The sequence below is a fragment of the Canis aureus genome, chromosome 23 (assembly GCF_053574225.1).
Source record: "Canis aureus isolate CA01 chromosome 23, VMU_Caureus_v.1.0, whole genome shotgun sequence".
In the NCBI taxonomy this organism is placed as follows: Eukaryota; Metazoa; Chordata; class Mammalia; order Carnivora; family Canidae; genus Canis; species Canis aureus.
In genome coordinates this window covers 37,965,189-37,988,322 of record NC_135633.1, presented here as the reverse complement: position 1 = coordinate 37,988,322, position 23,134 = coordinate 37,965,189, and the positions used below count along the sequence as shown (strand labels likewise).

The window sequence follows — 23,134 nt, the reverse complement described above, 5'->3', positions numbered from 1 at the left end:
GGGCTTTAGGACTCCTAACGCACAGCGGCCAAAACATAAGGGCCGCACTCTTTGCTTGCACAGTAAAAAACGGTGTTTCGGGGCAAGGTGCACTGGAGGAGGCCGGGGCGGGGAGGGCCAAGGGAGAAGAAGTACGAGGCGCGGAGGGAAGCGGGAGAAGGGCAGGGGAGCCGGCAGGGGAGCGGGCAGGGGCGCGCGGGGGGCGGGGCGGGGCGCGCGGGGGGCGGGGCGGGGAGCCCGGGGGGCGGGGCGGGGAGCCCGGGGGGCGGGGCGGGGAGCCCGGGGGGCGGGGCGGGGAGCCCGGGGGGCGGGGCGGGGCGCGCGGGCGCCTCGCCATTGGTGGGCGCGCCCGGAGCCGCCCCTGCGCGCCCGCCCGCCGCCCGCCGCCCGCCGCCCGCGGGGTCCCTGCACACGCTGCCGGGCGCTGACAGCGGCGGGGCGACACCTGGGCGGCCCCGAGGGTGTGCGGGGCGCAGGAGGCGCGCGGGGCCGTGTCGGGAGGAAGGTAACGCGCCGCGCCAGGGCTCGGGGCCTGCACCACCCCGCGGCGAGGCGCGCTCCCTGCCCGGCTGCTGCTACTCGGAGCCCCGCGGTTCTAGTCTCTGCCTCTGCCCGCCCGACGGGTCCTCTCGGGCAACTTTCTGCCCCTCCTCGGTCTCTGTTCCGGGAAGGAGGTGTGGGTGGGGACTGCTGCCTTGTGCTCTGAGTTCTCAACGGTGAGCCGCGTTGGGCATCCTGCGAGCGCCCTCAGGAGCCGGCTCCGCGGCGGGGCGGGGCGGGGCGGGGGGGCCGCGGGGTCCTCCCGGTTTGTCGCGTTTCCCGGGGCTTTCGAGGACTGACCCCGCCCGGGCTTTGGGCTGGCTGCAGAGTCACTCCCCGAGACTACTCAGGTGAAGTAAAGTGGGGCTTTAGGACTCTGCAGGTGGGCGCTTGGGAAGGCTGAGTCGGGGGCTGGTGATTTTTTACTTGGAAAACAAGTTTGGTATTGACAGACAAGTTTATTTTGAAATTATCTTCCTACACCCGGACCTCGACCCGTCGTTAGTTCTAAATCCTAGGAATGGGATTTATCCTCTTCCAGTATGGAAAACCAACTGTTTGAGCAGCTAGGACTTAGATAGGGCTCTATCAGCTGTGTACTAAGTGGGCCTGTCTCTCCGCACCCATCCTGACTCCTCCCCCTTCCCTTTCCTCCCTCGGCCCTTATAAATCCCCTTTGACTTTGAGGGCCTCCATTTTTCTGTCTGAACGGTAGTCCTCATTTTCATTTAATGCTGGTTTGTGACCAGCAGCCTCTGGAGCCTGGGCTCTGGATTTGAGATGGAAGTCTGCATAAGAACAGACCGGATCTTACTGTTGGCTTCCTGACCCACACAGCCTGGCAGGGATGTGCAGAGGAAGCCCAGGGGGCTTCAGACAGACAGGCATTGGGAGGTGGGATGGACTCAAACCGCTGTTCAGCTTCCTGTCCCCTTCTTGGCATTCATTCCCAGTGAGGGGATAGTGGCTCCAGCTACCAGTTGGACGAAGCAGCCAAACAGGATGATTGAAAGGAGTTGAAGACTTTGATGGAGGATTTCTGTGGAAGATCTCCAGGTGCTCCCACCCCTCCCTTCACCCCTGTAGTCCCTTAATGTGGTGTCTGGGTGAACTCAGATGCCAGGACCTGTCACGAGTGGTGGGGAAAGATGCGGGGCAGTAGCAGTATTGACTGTCTTTATTGGGCACTTATGGGCCAGACATTCTTCTTTGCATATAATGTGTCTTTAGTTCTCACAAAGCCACATGAAGGAAGGTATACTGGCATTTTTCCCATTTTACAAATGAGAAACTGAGGCTCAGAAAGATTGCTTCCCTTAGTCACATAGCTAGTAAGCAACATAGCTGGGATTCAAAAGTAGGCTCTCTCATTCTAAAACCTGTGTTCTTTCCACATTGTTTGGTGCTCCTTGAATAAGGGCAAGCCAGAATCATAACAGTAAAAATGACTATTATTGAGTTCTCAGTAGGTGCCAGACATTATTCAAAGCATTTTAGAAGAGTTATGCCATTTATGGTGTAGGAGTTTTGGTCATTCTGGTGGGAATAAGTGACTACCTTAGCCTCTCTAAAGGAGCAGTCCTGTTCCAGAACGCCTGCCTGATTCCCCCCCAGCTGCTAGTGAGTGAATGGGCAGGAGCCCTGTTTGCTTTATCCTAGAGGTGGTTTGAGGTCTAATGAAAGATTGATTGTCCACATCTGATCCGTTAGACCTGACCGTTGCCTTGTGAATGATCCCACTGTCCCCTAAGAGGCCTTTCTCAAGCTTTGCTCAATAAACATTTGTGGAATGAATGAATTAGCACCTTGTGCAGAGTGGTCTGCTGTTCTGCAGAAATGGGGCAGCCCAGGCCCCACCATCCTCAGAACCCAGGATGCCAGGCCAGGCAGTTCTCCCCTCTGGGCAAGGGAGGTAGAATGAACTATGCCCCTATTGGCTTCCAGATTTGCCTGGTAATATGTTTTCTGCCACCTGTTTTATAAAGAATTTTAAAAGTTACAGTAGATGAAGAAAATTTGATTTTTTTTTTTTTAACAGGAAACGAGACTTAGTCTCTTTCAAAAAGGAGGGTAAATAAGATGGTACTGTTTGCCTTACGGCTTCCCAAACTTCTTCATAGAAGAATCTCCAGTAATGAAAGTGACAAGCCCTTCTAGGTGTTGGGAATATAGTTCAGATTGACCCCAGCAAGTGTGAAAATTAAGAATGTTATTTTTTTCACGTGATTTCATATATTGAATATGATTTCAATATATAAAACAAGCTTTTCCCCACAAGATTTGTGTAAAATTGGTGTCCTGGCATATTGTTTTATAGTCTTGAGGGCTGAGAGTATCCAAATGGAGAAGTAAGGCAAAGGTTCTGGTCCGTGCGCTTTAGGGTATTATTTACATTTTTCATGCACTTAGTTTACAGTAACAGAGCTTTATAACTCTTTGTGGAGATAACCCCTTTCCTATTTGTCAGAATGAAGAATTTGTTTTAAAAATAAAAATAATCTTTATTGTTTGATCCTCCACCCAGCTTTATTAAGATATAATTGGAATATAATATTGTCTAAGTCCATGATGATTTCGTACTTGTATGTATTGCTATTTTTTTTGTAATGAGAATATTTAAGAATTACTCTTAGCAACCTTCAAATATATAATACAGCATTGTTAACTATAGTCACCATATTGTATATTAGATCCTTAGAACTCAAGTCACCTTATAACTGGAAGTTTGTACCCTTTGACCAACATCTTCCCATTTCTCCCATTCTGTGGTTTCTGGCAACCACCTTTGTATTCCCTATTTCTGTGAGTTCAGTTTTTTAGATTACAAGTGAGATCATGATTGTTTTCTTATTACCAAAACTATATATGTATTCATTGTATAAAAAGACAAAAATACAGATTAGCATTAATAATACATCCATACTCAGAAATAACTAATGCAAAATTTGGGGGATAGCTTTCCAGATCTTTTTCTTTGTGTCTATATGAGTAAGTTGAAAAAATAAAAAAAAGGATCAGCTGCCTGGCTCAGTTGGAAGAGCATGTGACTCTTGATCTTTGAGTAATGAGTTCGAGCCCCACATTAGATGTGGAGATTGCAAAGAAAAATAAACTGAAAAAGAATCTCAGCTAAGCTGAAAAAAATGAACAAATGAATACAATCCTTACTTTTGATTGAATTATTGTCAGAGCTAAGAGCCATCTCAGATTATTTTTGAAAGAATGTAGAGAATAAATTATGAATAATTAAAATCAGTATAAAGGTTAATCCTGTTTGTGAACTCCAAAGTCTATCCCACCCCATAATTAATTCCCTGGTGTCATGTAGTTTCCAGCAGTGGAAAGTACCTGCCATAATCCTGTTGCCGGCATTCAGGATTAAGGTGTTTCTTGTGAAATAACTCAGGTGTCTTAAATGTCTCAAATGTAACAAAAAAGGTAGCTCTTCAGTGTTGAAGTGCAAAATGTGACAAAGTTGTAAAGCTAAATTGCACAGAGAGGAGCCTTAAATAAGTTCATTGCTTCTGCATTGCATTTTATTACCTGTGTGACCTTGGGCAAGACTAGTAGCTTCTCTGAACTGGTTTTTCCTTCCTTAAATTGGGAATAATGACACCTACTCTATCTTCCCAACCAGAGTCGCTATTAAGGACCAAGTGTCAGGTGTGATTGTTACTTGAATTGCATGCAAGTGTGTATGCTATTTTAAAAAGTTGTTTAAATGTAGAAGGATCAAAAGTATTGTAGGCCTTTGTAAAATGCTGGAATCTGAGTCATGGGCTTAACATTTTAGCAGGACTTAATTACAATGCAGATGTTTTACTGTATTTCTACTCTACATTTTCTTCAAAGAATATGATTCTTTGATGGCTAGCATCTCGATCTTCATCACAATTCTGAACTGAAGAAAAGGACAGAAAATAGTCCCACTTTACAGAATAAAAATAGGCTTGCCATTCAAGAGAGCTGTTCGTTGGCTCAGAGAGTCCTAGTGTCCCAGTGCTGTCTCCAGTTGCCTTAAGTGAGGCAGAGGTACACAAGGAATAAACAGTGAGAGTAACTTTGGAAAGGCAGTATGCCTGTAGGGGTGTGGCTGAACACCAGAAGCCACTGCCTCAAGGGCTGCTCCCAGCCATGCACTCAGCTCCTGGCAGTTCTGGAATGGGCCCTGCGTTGGGTGGCAAGTGTCTCAGCTTCTGATCTTGCCCCAAAGACAAGCGGTATAGTCTTAGTCATATCCTCTCCTTGAGCCTTAGTTTCTTTATAAAGTGAGGGAGTAGGACCAGAGGAGGCACCTTAGAGTCTTAAAAATCTATGTTCTAGTTGTTTTTCATCTTTGCCTGGATGGAACTTTGGTAGAGAATTACTACATCCAGATAAATCAGGTGTGGGATAATGTTCCCACTTTCTGTTGCTTCCGGCTTGGTGCCCTTTAGGGTTTTCTAAGGGTCTCCCCGGCTGATTACTCTCATGCAGAACTCAGATCCATAGATCTTTAAGAGGAGAATTGTTTCTGCTCATCTATTTGTTACTATTAATCTAGAACCTCCTTAGATATACATTTTTTTTTTTTGGAGGAAGAACTGCTTTTGGTAACTTTTGGGAAGGTTGGAAGTATAGTAAAAGCAGGTTATTAATGGCAATAAGGCTATGTGTGTCACTACATACTGGATACTTGGTACTATGCTTATGCTATGACTTTTGCAGAATGTGGGAGAAGCACACTCTTGGGTGGCTCAGAACTCCAGTAGAGGAAGAAACAGGAAGGAAGGTATGGGTGGGGGGAGGAAGAGAGAGACAGGAGGGAGAGGGACAGAAGAGAGCAAAGAGTACCAGGTGTGGTTGGAGTATGATAAAGATGAAAAGACCAATTTGGGAAAAGACGGAGGCCCCCACTCCACCCCCACGGACTAGGACTGTCTGGTTTAATTCTGCATCTACATTGCCTAACACTCAATGGGAACTTAATCAAGTATTTTTAATGAATTAATATGATTCTTCTGAAATGACATGTTTGCTGAAATACAGTATAATGACCTTCAAGTGGTTGCAGTGATGTCTTTATATATATGAAATGTTTACTTACAACCTATGAAAACACTTTCCTGTGCATTATCCTGCATAATGATAGAGACTTTTTTAAAAGGCCAGAATAAAAGCATTTCCTTTTTTTTTTTTTTTTTTTTTTAAGATTTTATTTATTTTTTCATGAGAGACGCGGAGAGAGGCAGAGACATAGGCTGAGGGAGAAGCAGGCCCCCTGCAGGGACCCTGATGCGGAACTCAATCCCAGGACCCTGGGATCACGACCTTAGCCAAAGGCAGATGCTCAACCACTGAGCCACCCAGGCACCCCTAAAAGCATTTCCTAATGTTATGCTTTCGAAATGCTTCAACAACTACTATTAGAAATGGATTTGGTTTATTACTTCTAGATAAATCTTTCTGTACAAGCACCAAGAAATATTTGAGGCGTGGAAGTCTAAGACCTAGTAAACGGTTCCACAAATTTGAATTCCAAGTCAGAGAGAGAAGGATAGGCACTGCATTGCTTAGCTTCTGGATGACTAGACTTTTCTTTTTCCCTTGCAGAAGCATTGTTTTATCCTAAGTCTTGACGGAACTGATGCCATCAGCTTCTGATTAGACAGACGTGTTTTGTGCCACCATTACTCACAGCCACAGGCGCCTGGGATCTCCTGCCACTGGCTGAGTCAGCTGATTAAAACATAGGGCTGCAAGGCTGAGGGCAGGGGCTGGATACCCGGCCAGGCCAAACCAAGCAGCTCAGTCAGATCTGTGCCTCAGACACTCCCACCCCTTCCACCAGCAGTCTGCATTGAGAGAGAGACTGAACTATGGCATGTTAGATTCATTAGGGAAGATTCTTTACCCCTGCTTGTTTTAGACTAGTCATTTGACTTTAGAAGTAAGGGGTCTGGGTTTCCAGTTTAATTCTTTGATACTTGTTAGAGTGGATTCTAGGGTTGTTTGACTTTTATCATCTTGGCACATACTTATGGTGTATATCCTGAGATCTTTGCTACCCCAAGTCTGCAACTATCACCATGGCATGTCATTTCTTTAGTGTGTCTAAAATGGGAATGATCATACCTGCCTCACAGAGTTGCTCTGAGGATTAAATAGGATCACATTTAATCAATGAAACTAGCAAAAAAAGGATTGAGATTCTGTTGCTGGGTGGTTGGCCAAAGACTTACCAGCCAAGGACTTACCACCTCATACCTATCTGGCACCATTTTTTATTTAACTACAGTTTCTATGTGACAAGTATTCAAGATGCCTTATGAATAATTGAGACCACAGGCATTCAGGGGCAAATGCTATGGATCTACTGCATTGATAGCACCTGGGGATAGTAATTGGTTAGATAGAATTCATCTTCCTCAGTTATTTCAAAAGTATTTCTGTCTGATCTGGTATGTCCTTTGCTGGTAATAAAACAATTTGATTATGTCTGATTGCTTCAGATTGCTTTTTAAAATCCTGTGAGGCAAGTAAATGATGATGATGATGATATCTGACCTTTATTGAACAGTTACTATGTACTAGGCACTGTTCTAAGCACTGTACCTACATCCATTATTGACACTGTTTTGAGTACTATTATTTTTCCCATTTGATAATGATGAAGTTAAGGTACAGATAAGTCAAATAAATTACCCAAGATGACATAGCTAATAAGAGGAGGAACAGAGATTTGAACCCAGGCAGTCTGACTCTAGAGCCCATGCTTTGAATCACTAGAGGATAATATTTCCAAGCAAAAATGTCACTTTCATTTGTCTATAAAATATGAGAAAGTCACATCCACCACAGAATGTCTGCCTGTACCCTAATAGCATTTCACTCTATTGTTCATGGAAGGAAGAAGCTGAAAACAGTTCTAGATGCAGAATGAGGATGTATAGCTTGGCAGATGTTCTGACCATACAAGATAATACTTGAAAATGATCATGTTGCATAAAATTCAGGAAATTTTATACCTTACAGCAATAATTTAAGTATTGCAGAAAATAACTGGGGGTGAGACTGAATTACAAAGAGCCGAGTCAGCAACTTAACACCCCATTTCAATATCAATACTGGGCTGTAATATAGTAACTGAAAGGTTCTGTCTTGGGAAGTAAAGTAGTAGCTCTGTTTATATTAGGCAAATCACATCATTTATGGTCTTTTGCTTAGAAGAGCAAAATTGTGTCTTTTCTATTCCTTTCAGGGATGTTATGAACAATAACAAGAGCATGGTGATAAACAGAATGCCTACTATCTATTGAGTATATGCTATGTGTCAGTCCCTTGCTAGGACATTGCTCATCTAATTGGAAGGACAACTCTCTGAACGAGAGAGATGATAATTACCCGTTTTACCTATGAGGAAATGGAAGCAGGGAAGTTAAGTATATTGCCCAAGGTCAACAGTTAGTGAATGACAAAACAAACATTTGAACTCTGGTTACTTACCTTGACTCAAAAGCCTGTGCTCTGTTTCCTAGCAAGTACAACCTCTTTCAGGGGGGGTTCTTTAGAGGAAGGATATTGAATCTATGTTTACCAAATCCTGTGTTAAAGCATATTTCTTGGCATGAGGCTCGTAACAGATTATTATATTCAAAACTGGGGCTTTTCTAGAAAACCTGAAACATTTCTGTTACCATAGAAATAGTAATGATGGACTTGATAGAAGTCTTTCAGGAGAAAAATCCAGTTTTCCCAACATACCATAACCTAGGGAGTCAGGCACGTACTTGGCAGTTAAGAAGCAGATCTGCCTGAGAACAGAATAACTGAGATATGATCTAGAGAACTGGCAAGTAATTATTTCTTCATGCTTAATTTCTGGAAGACCCCAATTACATTTTATTTTGGGGTATTACAACCTGATAAACGAGAAGGGATATATGAAGAACTTGAAGAGAAACAAGTTGGTCTTCATATTGTACATGTTGTAGAGATTTATTAAAGAATTCTTTGTGCCAGTTACCCTACTTAGACCACTTAAATATGACACTTTTTTACTCTGACATAATGCACATGTAGATGGGTTTTGGAATAGCATAATACCACCTTTCTGCAAATTTCCTTGTATCCTTGCTAGAATCCTTGGAATACATTGCTATCTGATGATTAGTAACAGATGGGTGTAAGGTGTAAGAAAAGTCAGAAGCCAGAATTTTGTGAAGCACAATGGATGGCAAGGTGATAGGGTCAGTTGGTTTAACATCTGCCTTTTGGTCAGTGGGCAGGTTATAACACGGAGGTGTTTCTGGATTGTGTCCATGGGCAAGTGTGAGTCTGGAAGTGCATGTTATCAATAGAGGCCACTGTAATGGAATCAACTTGGTTGCAGAGTCCGACAGTAGTTGAGTTTAAACCTTGGATCCGTTTATTAAGTGTGTAGTTGAACAAGTAACTTAGCCTCTCTGAATCTGAGTTTTCTTTCTTGAAAAATTGCATCTGTCTTATATCTCTCATAAAGTGGCTGTAAGAAATAAACAAGATAATATATTAAAGTGCCTAACATGATGTCTTGCACAGGGTTGCTGTTCAGTGTTCATTCCCTTCCCTCTCTCTTTTCTTCTAGAATGCGTCTGTTGGCTCGTGAGAGTTCCTATTGTACAAGCTTTGCCATTATCCAACTGTATTTCATCAAATCACTTAATTTTACAGATGCTTTAGTTTCTACCTATAGAAAACGGGCTGATGATATTTGCCCCACTCTTTTCATAAGATTTTTATCTAATCATTAAATTGACAAGCAGATTCTGAGGATTAAAAAAAAGAACAAGAAAATGCCCATAATAAGGGCAACAATGGTAAAGAGTACTTAGAGTTCAGTGTAACTGTTCTAGTGGAAATACATACAGCTCATTGTGAGATTGCAGAGAGCACTGTCTGGGAATGTTGGAAGGTGACAAATGAGGTGGAACCCTAACCCAGTAGGAGTTTGCTAGATTGAGAAGAGGATGGGATAGAAAGAAGAGTTCAAGCACTTTCATGTACAGTGGCATGGGGGCAGGAAGGGCCTGGGGTACCAAGGAAGAGACCATGGTGTTGGAATATAGGGCAGAAGAGCTGTGGCTGGAGGTGCTGCTCATGTGGTGGGCTGACGCCCAATGGTAAAACCAGGCCAAAAACTTGCCCTTTACCTTGCGGGCTGCAAAGAACTAATTGGAGGTGTGTCAATCTTGTGAGGGAAGTAACTGGATTTCTCTTTAGAACAAACAGCCTAAATTATGGAAATGACTAGCACTGCCCAAGTTATAAAAGAGGGATTTGATTGAAGGCACATTTCTTGGGATTTACGGATATAGATAAAATGTTTTAAAGCTTTTTGTAAAAGGTACCTGTAGAGATGGCGCTGCCTTTTAATTGAAGACTTCTACAGGAAGATACATATGTGTAGGAAAATAGTGACTCCATATACTGATTTATGGACTGGACCAAAAGGATAAATATGCCCTGCTTTGGAGCTAAGGATATTAACCATTTTTTAGTAAAGGACAGGGTATGCTTTTGGCAAATGATTGAGGCTTAGATCCAGAAAAATATTAAGACCTTTTTTTCTCTATCTCCAGAATTGAGTTTAAGATTCCAGGAGTAGTTGATACCCAGTGCATGCTGAATTTGGGTGGTGATTTGTTGAATATCTTGTGCTTAGCATGTGCTGCTGTGGTTAGCAGTCCCTGAATTTCCTCAGGGGATGAGCAGGGAGGCTTGGGCCACAAAACTATCATTTATGGGCAAATTGCAAGAAACTGGGTGACTTTTCCTTAAGTAGTCAGGGTCAAACACAAGTATACACAAGTGTGTTTGTGTGTTTCTAGGTTTGTGTTTATGTTTTCCTTAGTATTGTCTACTTAATCCAGACCAGAGGGAAAACCTGATATATACCCACAGTTCCTCAGGGAGAGCCACTGGGGAGATTCACTTTGGTTACTAGAGATACCTAGATGTAGAGAACTAGCTTCCCCAAATGATCTGGGCAGTGGCTGGGAGCCAAGGTTGTGAGATGTGGCTCCACCTGCCAAATTCTCCTGGGATAGATGTGACCCTACCATGGCACTGATCATCAGTGTTTGCTTGGTGTGTGAGAAAGCGAGGATGGAGTGGATGTGCTTATTTTTTACTTCTTTGATAGCCTTTCCTCAGGATCACTCTGGAGCAGTCAAGAACTGAAAGCCAGTCTTGGCCTGCCATGTGACCTTCAAAGAGCAATATGCAATCTGAAACTCCTGAAGGCATCTCACCTGGGAGTTTTAGAGTATGAGATCTTTGAATCTGTCTTCTTCCATGCCACGCCAGGTGCTTCTCACTGGGTCAATCGAGCCTAGGCTAAGTCCTTTGGTAGATCCAGGTTGGGTCTCTTCCCTTTGAGACCAAAGGCACAAGGACTGATAAACTGTGGATGGGATTGGTCAGGTCTCTGAACGGTTTCACTTTTCTGGTTACAGTGAGCAAGTGTTTTAAGTGTTTTATTTAGTTTAATATTTAAATACAGTATGATTAGTTGATTTTTGTTTCACCTCTTTTTAGATTACTATTACATAATAAACATTTTTTGATAAAAGGGAAAGCATACTATAGTGGGAAGAATATCAGGTTTGGAGACAAGTTCATTCGATAAACATTTACTGTTTATTATATGCCAGAAATTGTTTTAGGCTCAGAAATCAGTGGGGAAGACAGACCTCTGTAATTACCATGCAATATGATGTTAATAGACATGAGCACAGAGGAAGGAGGTGGGGTAGTGAGGGGAAGGATGATCAACTGCCAAGGGCTTCCTAGAAGAGGTAGCACTTGAGACTGAAGGATGGATAGGTATCAGAAAGTTAGGAAGGGTGGAAAATTGTGTAGTGGGCACAATTTTATGTTCAAAGCAAGACTGGAAAGAGCTGGGGCCAGAGAGGAAGGCAGTTGGCTGATTGTGGAGAGCTTTGTGCCACTTATTAAGGAGGCTGGATTATTTTAAGATCTTGCCTTGTGTTCTGTTCTGTGTGAAAATTAGGCAAGTATTTCTTCTCCGAGCCTCAGTGCCCTCATTAGTAATAAGAGATGTTAATGATTACCTAGCTTTACTTCATGGAATTAAATAAGACTCAAATGAGATAGTAATAGCTCATAATTATTGAATACTTACACAAATTAGCTCATTTAATCCTCACCACAACTTTATGCACTAGGTACTTTTGTTAAGCCCATTTTACAGATGAGAAAACACAGAGATTAAGTGATGTCTCAGATCATAAAGCTAGTAAATGTTAGTGCCCAGATTTGAACTGAAGTAGCATGTTTAAAGAGAACTTCTCAGTGTGTGTGCATATATGTGTTTACAGTGCTAACTCTGTGAAGCTCAAGAGCCAAGTTCTGTTGGCTTGAGGCAAAAGAAATGCATAGCTGTGGATTTGCCATGTATAGTATTTGGCTTCTCCAAAATGCCTATTACCAATGGGTCTGTGTGTCTGGGGGAAAATATTGTGCTTTCTGGTGGATATCTGAACAGTGGAGAGGATGACTTTTCCTCAGGAGGAACATTTGTGACCTGCACAAGATTAATTCTGGAGTGAAATGGACCATCTGCCTCTGACAGGGAGGTTTTTCTGTTGACACATCTGTTGACACATCTGTTACTAAAAATGGAGGCTCTACCATTTTCAAACTAGTGTCCCATTGGAAGGGCCTTGGCAGTTCTGCACTTCGTTTCCTCCTTCATTCTGCCGTTCTCCATCGTGGCTGGCTGAGGGAGCTGGCTGCTTTGCACAGTCATCCCTGTCCTTTTGGATTGTGAACTCATTTGTTTGTCTCATTTGAGCGTCTCCTCATTTCTGTCCACTGAAAGAGAAGGGGCATCAGCCATTCCTATCACCGTAGTCAGTGCCACTGTTATTCAGATACCACGTCTCTGCAACCTCTTCTTTTAAAGGATGGGTATCCTCTTTCTACTACTTTCTTTACTCTTTTTACTACCCTCTCCAACCTCTAGGACTTCATCTCACCTTCTTTTCCCAGTGACAAGAGGCCTTGGTTCACAGAGTTCTTTGTGGGACAGTTTTCTGTCCTGCCCTGTCTTTGATTGGCAGAGGTCACTGGTGACATGCCAGTTACCAAGTCTAGTGCCCTTTTCTCTCCCCGACTCTGCCTCAACTCCTTGCAGCAGCTGCCTAGGCTGACAGCTCCCTCTTTCCTGCAATGCTTTCCCCAGCTTTGGAACACACTACTGTTTTGTTTTTTCCAACCTGACTGCTCTTTCTCTCTTCACTTAAGTACCATATCATCTGCTTTCTTCTCTGTGCTTTTTCACTGCATTCTCCCCCTTGCTGAGTTTAGCCACTGCACTTGAGACTCCATGCTGCCAACGGCCAGGTTTCTAGCTCCAGCCACAGCCTCTCTCCTGAGCACTGATTCCTCATCTCTGTTAGAGTTCTAGACATGTCCACTGAATTTCCTGCCACGCTATTAGTTTTTACCTTTAACCCACCTGGTTTTCTAGGCATTCTTGCTATGGTGCACAAACACCTCAATTAACTTTAAGAATTTTGAATCTTGGGCAACCCAGGTGGCTCAGCGGTGGCTCAGCGGTTTAGCGCCACCTTCAGCCCAGGGTGTGATCCTGGAGACCTACGATTGGGTCCCACCTCAGGCTCCCTGCATGGAATGGAGCCTGCTTCTCCTTCTGCCTGTGTCTGTGCCCCTCTCTCTCTGTGTGTCTCTCATGAATAAATAAATAAAATCAATTCAAAATTCAAAAATCAATTCAAAAATTTTTTTGAATCTTGTTTAATTCATACGTTTCTCAAGGCATGTTGTTACTGCTTCCTTCCCAATGTTATTCCCAAATGATATTTATATTTCACCTCTTCTGCTACTTCTAGCCTTCTTTAGCTGCTGTGAAGTTTACTGTGAAGGTCTTGGCCCTTTGGCTTATAGCCACCCAGGGGTGGCTCAGTACTTAAGTGTCTGCCTTGGGCTCAGAGCAGAGATCCCAGGGTCCTGGTATCAAGTCCCGCATCGGGCTCCCCATGGAGAGCCTGCTTCTCCCTCTGCCTATGCCTCTGCCTCTCAGTGTGTCTCTCATGAATAAATAAATAAAATTTTTTTTAAATTAAAAAAATAAAGTAGTATGATTGAAAAAGTAAAAACAGGGATCCCTGGGTGGCGCAGCAGTTTAGCGCCTGCCTTTGGCCCGGGACACGATCCTGGAGACCTGGGATCGAATCCCATGTCAGACTCCCGGTGCATGGAGCCTGCTTCTCCCTCTGCCTGTGTCTCTGCCTCTCTCTCTCTCTCTCTCTCTCTCTCTCTGTGACTATCATAAAAAAAAAAAAAAGTAAAAACACACATGTATGCACACTCCCCATCACCTACCACATAAAGGACAATCTCAGTCTGACACTTGAGACCTTCATTGATCTGATACTAGCCTCTGATTTATTGATCGATTGATTTTGTTTATTTGGAGAGAGCAAGAGAGCATGTGAGCAGAGGGAGGAGCAGGGGAGAGAGGGAGAATCCACACTTGGTGTAGAGCTCACAGCACTGCAATCATGACCTAAGCCAAACTAAGTGGGATGTTTAATGAGCCACCCGGGCACCCTGGCTGGTTTTTAATTCTTCTATTACCTCTTTCCACGAGCCCTGTCTTCTTTTCAAATCATATTCCCCTTTCCCTCTAGTGGCCTCTGTACTGTGTTCATGCAGCTTCTTTGCCTGGAGTGATACTTTTATTCCCCTTGTTGAGCTATTCCTAGCTTGTCACTTACTCTCAAATCCTACCTGTCCTTAAAACGGCAGCTCTAAAAACAAAAAACAAAAAACAAAACAAAAAACAAAACAAAACAAAAAACAAAACTGCAGCTCTATGGCAATTCTTACCTTAATCTTTGTTCATCGCAGCAGGAAGTCTTCTCTCCCTTCTCTCTCTGGCCCAGTTCATGTCTTTTATGGCCATCATCGCATACTAACTTGTACTATCACTCTTTCTGTACTCCTCTTATCTTCCCTATTGGTCTGAAAGTTCTTAAAGGACGGGGACTAGAGGACTTGTTATTTCCTTACTGCCTGGGGCACAGCAGGCTGACACAGTAAAAATATGCTGAATGAATATATTTTGAAGCCCTGAATTACATTCACTGTGTGTGTGTGTTTTGTTGTTTTTTTAAGGATTTCAATATATCAGTTGGCCCTGAGAATTTAGTGGTCGGTGGGCAGGTATTAATTAGATGTTTGGATTTTTGTTCCCTTGTATGCAGGAAAGAATTCACACAGCAAGCCTGAGACTGCTTATCCTTAGAAAGACCTCCTTGCCAGGTTGCTCTTTTATTGGTGTCTGGGAACTTGGATTTCGGAAGGGTTCACACCACCCTAAATGATCAGAGTGGCTCACCGTACCTAACTGGTTTGTGCAAACAGTGCAGTTTAGCTGAGCACCTGCTTTCCTCCTGGGAGTCTGGAATTTGGTTATGTGCCAGGCAGGGAGTGTCTACCTGACCAGATTCCAATAAAAATCCTGGCCACTGAATCTCTACTGAGATCCCTGGTTGGTAACATTTCACACATGGTGTCAGAACTTGCTGCGTGACCTGGATGACTCTTCTGGAAGAGGACTCTTTGAAGGTTAGGTTTGGTTTTTCCCAGTCTTCATTTACCCCATCTACCTATTTTCTTTGCTGATTATGCTTTGTTATCCTTTCAGAGTAATAAATCCTAGCTGTATGGTTGTATGCTGCCTTATGAGTCCTTACTTAGTAAAGCATTAAAACCTGGGCCTGGTCTTGGGGATGCCCTCAACACACTATGAAATTGTTACAGGATTTGTGTCCCCCCCAGTGTCTGGGTTCGTGGTCGTGCCGCTTTGGAGACTGAAGAGGTAGACTAGATGAAGAGTGGTGGGCAGCAAAGCAAAGTTTATTGGGCAAGAATGTAAAGCTCCCGGAGAGGGGCCTTACAATTCTCGTTAATTCAGAATTGTAAATGTGAATACCCAAAAGAGCTTTTTATGAGCTCTTTTGCAGAACTTTCTTAAACAGGGTGTGCTGAGTCTTGCCAGTCAGGGCTTTGGTCACATAGCTGTCTACCTATTAGGTTAATGCCCACGTGCTTGTGGTTTTTTTGTTTTGGTTTAGGGTTTGTTTGTTTGTTTGTTTTTTTATAACATCTGGGGGCTTAGGTTTTAACTGCCCCTTGCCTGTGATATTGACCAGTGTTTTGTGGTTGTCTTATTTTAGGACATTTTGCACAAGGCATTTCTGCAAAGGCTGCAAAACAGAATGTCAGTGCAGTCCTGTCTCAGCTGCAAAACAGGATGTCAGTACTGTTTTATTTCAGCTGTCCTGACTCTGTATTTTCTTGTTGGGGACCCTGGCCCAGACTACTTGTCCAGTTAACTCCTAACAAAATGCCACAGATGCAGAGGCAATCCTTCTTTCCTTCCTCCTTCCCTCCCTCTCTTTTTGCCAAGACTTGAGAGAGAGAAGAGCTCAGAGAGAGGTTATTGGTTTTTATATAAGAGGACTGCAGTTCTTAAGATTGTATGTACATGGTCTTGTATATGGTGCTCTGCAGAATAAAGCTGAAGTCTTCTTGATTGCCCATTATAAAATTTCAGTGAGAAGGAGCTATTGGAGAATATTTGATTGGATTTTTTGGATAATGTCTCAAATACTGTCAGAGTCCTAAAAATATCAGTTATCAGAACTGGGCTCTTAGAAAAACTAGGGGGAATATTTACCTGGGATCCATTCTTATTATTCTTCTAAATCCAGAGTTGAGTTCTGTGGGACATTTTTCCTGCCTGAAAATATAGAGTGAGCAGAGCATCCATCGTATTGGATTTCTATTGTGTCAAGACATCAGCTAGGTGTGTGGTATTCTATTGTGTCAAGACATCAGCTAGACATCATTTCCTTTAATCATCACAAAGACCCTCCAAGGCAGGAATTTTAAGCTGTATGTTATAGATAAGGAAATGAAACTTAGGGAAGTTAATATTTTCCCAGAGTCACACAGCTGTGAAGTAGCCCTGGAGCTCAAGCCCAGGTCTGACTCCCAAAGCAGTGCTTTTTTTTTTTTTTTTTTAATTTATGATAGTCACACAGAGAGAGAGAGAGAGAGGCAGAGACATAGGCAGGGGGAGAAGCAGGCTCCATGCACTGGGAGCCCGACGTGGGATTCGATCCCAGGTCTCCAGGATCACGCCCTGGGCCAAAGGCAGGCGCTAAACCACTGCACCACCCAGGGATCCCCAAAGCAGTGCTTTTTTGTTTTTGTTTTTACCTCTTTGGCCTGAACACGTGGTGTGACTTCATAAAATAATAATTAATCATCATATCACTTTTACAAGTGGCTAAATCTAATCTGGGCCTCCATTAACGTTAAGTTTTGAAAAGTGTTAGCTTCTGGTACCCAGCCAGAAGTTTTAGAGGAGTACATGCTCTGTACACGTGTGTGCCTTTCCCAGTTCTGGGATCTCCCAGTGTGGCACTTGCAGCCTTCTTGGCTCTATTCTTGTGCCTGCCCAGTGAAGGCCGGAGATGGTCTGCTCTGTGGTTTTGCCAAGTTTGCCTGAGGCCTCCCTTCCTGACAGATTTTGGGCAAAAATTTACCTGGGAATGATTGGCTTTATGAAATTTGAAAGTAAATGGAGAGTTGTTTTTTTTTTTTTTTTTAATAGAACTATAGGGAGAAAAACAGAAATGCACAGTTGGGGGTGCCCTCTTGTATTTTTGTTAATTTAGTCCTGGGAAAGGCTTTTTATACAACATTTCTTTTAGATGATCTTCACACTTCAGTAAGGAAACAAGGGCTTGGGTTCCAGAGATGACAGTGGAAAGTGCTGTCAGCAAACTAAATCACCTGGTACAATGCTCGGCACAGACAAGGTACGTGGTTAACATTTGCTGAATGAATGCAACTTAGGCATATGTATCTTACCTCTTTTGCTGCCCAAAGGACACTGTAACTTGGGCCCTAGTTCCCATTAATGTGCTCTGGCTGAGGAAGAAAATATTCAGTTATTGTTAGATCAGATATTGAACCTGGGGCCAGGCCATCCATCATCTTTCAGAGAATGAAATGCAAATGGTTTTTCCTTGGTAGGATACGATTTTATTTGGATCACGGAGAACAGAGTTAGTGGTGGTGATAGTGATAACAACAGTGAATATGTAGTCTTTACTGTGCTAGACTTTACTGTGCTTTACGCCTGCAAACTCATCTCATCCTCACATCACACATTCAAGTAGATATTTTGCCACTGAGGAAGCTGACATACAGAGAGACTAAGTCACTTGCCCAATGTCCTATAGTGAGTGGTTAATTCAGAATTGTAAATGTGAATACCCAACAGCCACTTGACCTCTCCTTAGTGGTAGTATAAGAAAATAGGAACGGAGGTGTTTCACCCATTTAAAAAAATTGCGGGGGGGCAGCCCCGGCGGCTCAGCGGTCTTGTGCCACCTTCAGTCCAGGGTGTGGTCCTGGGGACCCAGGATCAAGTCCCATGTCCGGCTCCCTGCATGGAGCCCGCTTCTCCCTCTGCCTGTGCCTCTGCCCCGCCCCGCCCCCCGCCCCCCCCCCCCTGGTGTCTGTCATGAATAAATAAATAAAACAAAATCTTTAAATAAATTTTTTTGGCAAAATACACATAAAATTTACCATTCTAACCTTTTCTAAGTGTACAGTGGCATCACATTCACATGTTGTACAACCATCACCACCATCCATTTCCATAACTCTCGTCTTAGACCCCAAGACCTGACCTTTACTGTCCACTTGCTTGTACTCACTAACCTTTGTCTTATATTTTTCCTTACACTGTTCTTTCTTTCTAGTTTTCCTCTTACCTCAGGCAAATGAAACCTGAAACCACTCCTCAGGTGATGACCACTGCCCTGACAAGACCTACCAGGGGCAGGCCACTCAGGCCTTTTGAGCTAAACCCCTGACTCCTATGGAGTGACCCCTGGAATGATGGGCAATTGCCTTTACCCCACTGTAATACTAACATCCCTGCCCAAAGAGGAGCCCAGTCTCATTTAGATAACATACAATGTAAGTATAGGCATATTTCCTTAGGGCATATATATACCCTTATGCCTGCCTCTACATATGATGAGAAGGGTTCCCTATCTGAATACTCATTCTAATCCTAAACAGAAGGTTCTCTCTCTGTCTGAGTCATGGCTTTGGAAGCTATTCCACATGATCTCCTTATTTGCTGCAAATAAAGTTTTTTCTTTTTGTGACAACTCACCTGGTGTAGTTTCTTTGACTCACCAAGGAGTGAACACATTGGTTCAGTTACATTTGCACTGAAATTCTATATCTATTAAATAACAATTCCCTATTCTCTCCTACCCTTAGACCCTGGCAACCACCATTCTACTTTCTATGATTTGATTAAGTATCTCAAGTAAGTGGAATCATACAGTATTTCTCTTTTTGTGACTGGCTTATTTCACTTAGTATAATGTCCTCAAATTCATTTATGTTGTAGTATATACCAAAATTTTCTTCCTTTTTAAGGATCAGTAATATTCAGTTGTATATATATATAGCACATTTTGCTTATCCATTCCTCCATCAATGGACATTTGGGTTACTTTCATGTGTTAGCTCTTGTGAATATTATGAACATAGGTGTACAAATATGTCTTTGAGACCATGCTTTCAATTCTTTTGGTATATACCCAGAGATAGGATTACTAGATCCTCTGGTAATTCAGTTTTTAATTTTTTGAGGCTCTGCCATACTGTGTTTCATAGCAGCTCTACTATTTTAGACTTCTACCAATGGTGCACAAGGGTTTTGGTTTCTCTGTATCCTTGCCAACACTTAGTTATTTTCTGTTTTGTTTTGTTTTGTTTTTTGTTTTTATTGTAACCATTCAGATGGATGTGAGGTGATACTTTGTTGTAGTTTAAATGTAAACTTTCCTAAGTGATTACTGATGTTGAGTATCTTTTGTGCTTATTTTGTGCTTTTGTGCTTATTTTGCCATTTGTAGATCTTGTTTGGAGAAATGTCCCTTTGAGTCCTTTGCCCACTTTGAATTGGGGTTTGTTGTTAAATTTTAGGAGTAATCTGTATATCCTGGATATTAATCCCTTATCAGATATATGATTTTCAATATTTTTCTCACATTCTGTGGGTTGCCTTTTTACTTTGTTGATAGTGTCTTTTGAGGCACAAATATTTTTATTTTCATGAAGTCCAGTTTATTTTTCTTTTGTTGCTTGTCCTTTGGTGTCATAGGCAGGAGATCATTGCTAAATCCAAAGTTAAGAAGTGTTTTCCAATGTTAAGAAGTGTCTCCTATGTTTTCTTCTGAGAGCCTCTTAGTTTTAAACACTAAGTGTTTGAATCTTGATTCATCTTGAGTTAATTTTTGTGTATGATGTTAGGTAAGGGCCCAGCTTCATTCGTTTATATGTGGATATCCTGTTTTCCTAGGACCTTTTGTTGAAAAGTCTGTCTTTTCTCCACTGAATGTTCTTGATGCTCATGTCAAAAATCATTAGCTGGAACCTAGGCATTTTTAATGCCATCTATTTCTTGGTTTTATTAAAGGGAAAGTGCAGATGAAGCACTCCACTTTTCATTAATTCCCGAAGTAATTTCTGGAAATTCTTCTCCTACTACTTCTATGTAAACCTTAAATAGTTATTTAAATTTTTTATCAGAAAGAAATGAGAATTCATGTTTGAGTCTTGTCCCCCCCCCCAACTATAATATAATCATTTTTTTTCCTTTCCTCAAATATCAGGCAAATAGAAATCAAGCCCTACATAAGCAGATTAGACTTTGTAAACTCAAGTTCCCCCCCATAGGGAGCTAGTTCATAGAGATACATGATGCCTGTTTGGGAATTTGGATTCTTTTGAGTTTTGGCCTATGAAAATCCACTCTGTGACCTTGAGGAAGTAGGAGGTTTACTGCTTGTTCTGTTGTCCTTTAGAGTTAAATCTGTAAATCTGTACTTTTGAGTCATTGGAGCATGGGGATTGAGGAAATGTGAGCTCTTTTCTCTAATGAATTGCATAAGCATCATCACTTATAGATGGTAAGGCATTAACTTATCATTTTGACATGTTTCCAGTTGTGCTGGACTTGCTTTTTAGACCACATAGTTATTTTTAATTAAATCTTTTGCAGGTTTCATATTTGCATTGAGGGAGCATACTGACTAAAACAATGTGAAAATGCAATTGTTTGCCAGCTTCCAGCTGCAGATTCTCCAGCCTTTTTTTGGTAATAGGATTTTTCATTTGTACAGAACTAAATAATGTGACAGCTGAGAGCCCTTAACCATGGAAATGCCTGTTTATTTGCCTGTTGAAACAATTTCCATGACAGAAAGTGTTGAGAACATGCCCTTGATTTTTAAGGACAAGTTTATAAAATACTGGCTATGAGATATATCAGTTGACATTTCATGGGTATTATCAAAATTTGAGGTGGCTGGGTAGCCTGGGTGGCTCAGTGGTTTGGCGCTGCCTTCGGTCCAGGGTGTGATCCTGGAGACCCAGGATCGAGTCCCGTGTCGGGCTTCCTGCGTGGAGCCTGTTTCTCCCTCTGCTTCTCTCTCTCTCTCTCATGAATAAATAAATAAAATCTCAAAAAAAAAATTTGAGGTGGCTGAAACTTTTCTCCATGTCTGTCTATTGGAGGTTTTTAATTGAGTCTCAGAAGAAAACGGCTCATCTCTAAAACAATGACTTTGATTTATAACAATTTTCAAATGACTTCCTTATAAGTATTTATATTTTGTAATGAAGAGAAGAGATTTTTATTATTATTTTTATTTATTTTTTTTTGAGAAGAGATTTTTGAAAAGCTCTGAAACTAATAAGAATCTGAGTGGTGGGGGGCATGCAGTTTATTAACAAACAGTTTGCTTTTATGATTACTTTTCTTGTGAAATCATTTTGACTCCTTGGTTTATTGTTTCTAAATGTGTTTGAAGAGGAAAAAAATATCCTTCTGGAGACTTGAAGTTACTTAAAGAGACACATTTCATAGGAACCCCATTTAAAGATGGTTTGCATTAAATGGACTAGAAAATTAAGCTACGGGTTCAGAGAGAAATGAGCATCCTTAAGTTGGAATAGAATACTGAAAGTCAAAGGACTTGGCTGTCACTTGCCTCCACTGCTCCGTGAGATACTGGATTCTGAACTATTCCAGAAGAATGAGTTTGAGGGAGCTCTATTGGTAGAGTCCAGGGTCACCCCTAATTTGAGAACCACTTCCCACTAGAGGTTGGGTTGGTTGCCAGTTTCCCTGGCAAGTTATGTCTTTTTCAGTAATTCAAAGAGTTTACTCTTCTACAGAACAGTAGGTTTTCCCTAGAGCAGACTGTACCTCTCATCTGCCCTTGTTCATCTGGCTTTGACTCTTACTGGGTATATACCTAAATTTAGCACATAATAATATCTGTCCTATAGAATTCACCAGTTACATACTGTGTGTACATTTGATCTCAGCTAGAGTGTCAGCATGTCAGGGCTATTAATCCCCTTCTCTTGAAGCTTTTGTATTCTTTTAACAGCTGGTAGAACTCCCAGGGAATGAGGTTGAGAGTTTTGGGTCTTTCTCAGTTTCAGAAAGCTGAGAAGCAAACTGTATTTGCTGCATGTGTTCTCTCAAAAATTTAGGGGCACTTGGGTGGGTCAATTGGTTTAGCATCTGCCTTTTTTTTTTTTTTAAGATTTTGTTTATTTATTCATGAGAGACACAGAGACAGAGAGCAGACACAGGCAGAGGGAGAAGCAGGCTCCACGCAGGGAGCCCGATGTGGGACCAGATCCCAGGTCTCCAGAATCACGCCCTGGGCTGAAGGCAGTGCTAAACCTCTGAGCCACCCAGGCTGCCCTAGCATCTGCCTTTGATTCAGGTCATGATCCCAGGGTCCTGGAATGGAGCCCTGCATCAGGCTCCCTGCTTAGTGGGGAGTCTGCTTCTCCCGCTGCCCCTCCCCCTTCCTGCTTGTGCTCTCTCAAATAAATAAGTAAAATCTTTAAAAAAAAAAAAATTAGTCATATGACCCCACATGAGTTACTCTCAGTATCTTGCTAACCCCACTTCATCCAGGACTTTGATTTGAGCCAGAGGAGAGGGAAAGAAATGGGCACTCATAAGAGTATTCAAGTATGTATTTGAAGAGCTGTTGTAGGCGTGGTGGAAAACAGCTGTTTGCTGTGTCTACAGTGGACAGTGCAAAAGGAACAGATGGCAGATTAGATGGTAAAAACATAGATAAAGGGCTGGTCAACCTTTAGAATGGGAAAGATGTACAGAGGTCATTTACCCCGGTCTTTATTCTACAGATGAGGAAACTGAGGCAGAGGCAAGTTGAATCATAAGTCCAGATTAGTAGATGGCACAGCCAGGTATAGAATCAGCCCCAGGCCTGTAGTAGGTGTTTCTGTAACCCTCTACTCCCAATCTTCAGTCATTGCAAAGGTTGGGCCTAGGTACTCAAGTGCTCTATCCAGAGGGCTCTTCCTTTCTGGAGTTTTTGTTTGTTCTTTTGTTTTAAACTTATATCTCTATATTACTGTCTTCCTGAGG

The 23,134-nt window shown here is 42.4% G+C and overlaps 1 protein-coding gene across 3 annotated transcripts in view; it reads left to right on the top strand.

The window, feature by feature from the left end:
* Positions 1-387: 387 nt before the first annotated feature.
* Positions 388-23,134, top strand: part of SYTL2 (synaptotagmin like 2) — a 116,909-nt gene continuing 94,162 nt past the window's right edge. Inside the window, exon 1 of one of the 3 annotated variants that reach the window (XM_077867295.1) lies at positions 388-505. The gene's annotated coding sequence lies outside the window, so the exon portion shown is untranslated. Of the gene's footprint in view, positions 506-557; positions 717-761; positions 891-23,134 lie in introns of those variants that run through there. The other 2 variants (XM_077867296.1, XM_077867297.1) reach the window with 2 other exon arrangements.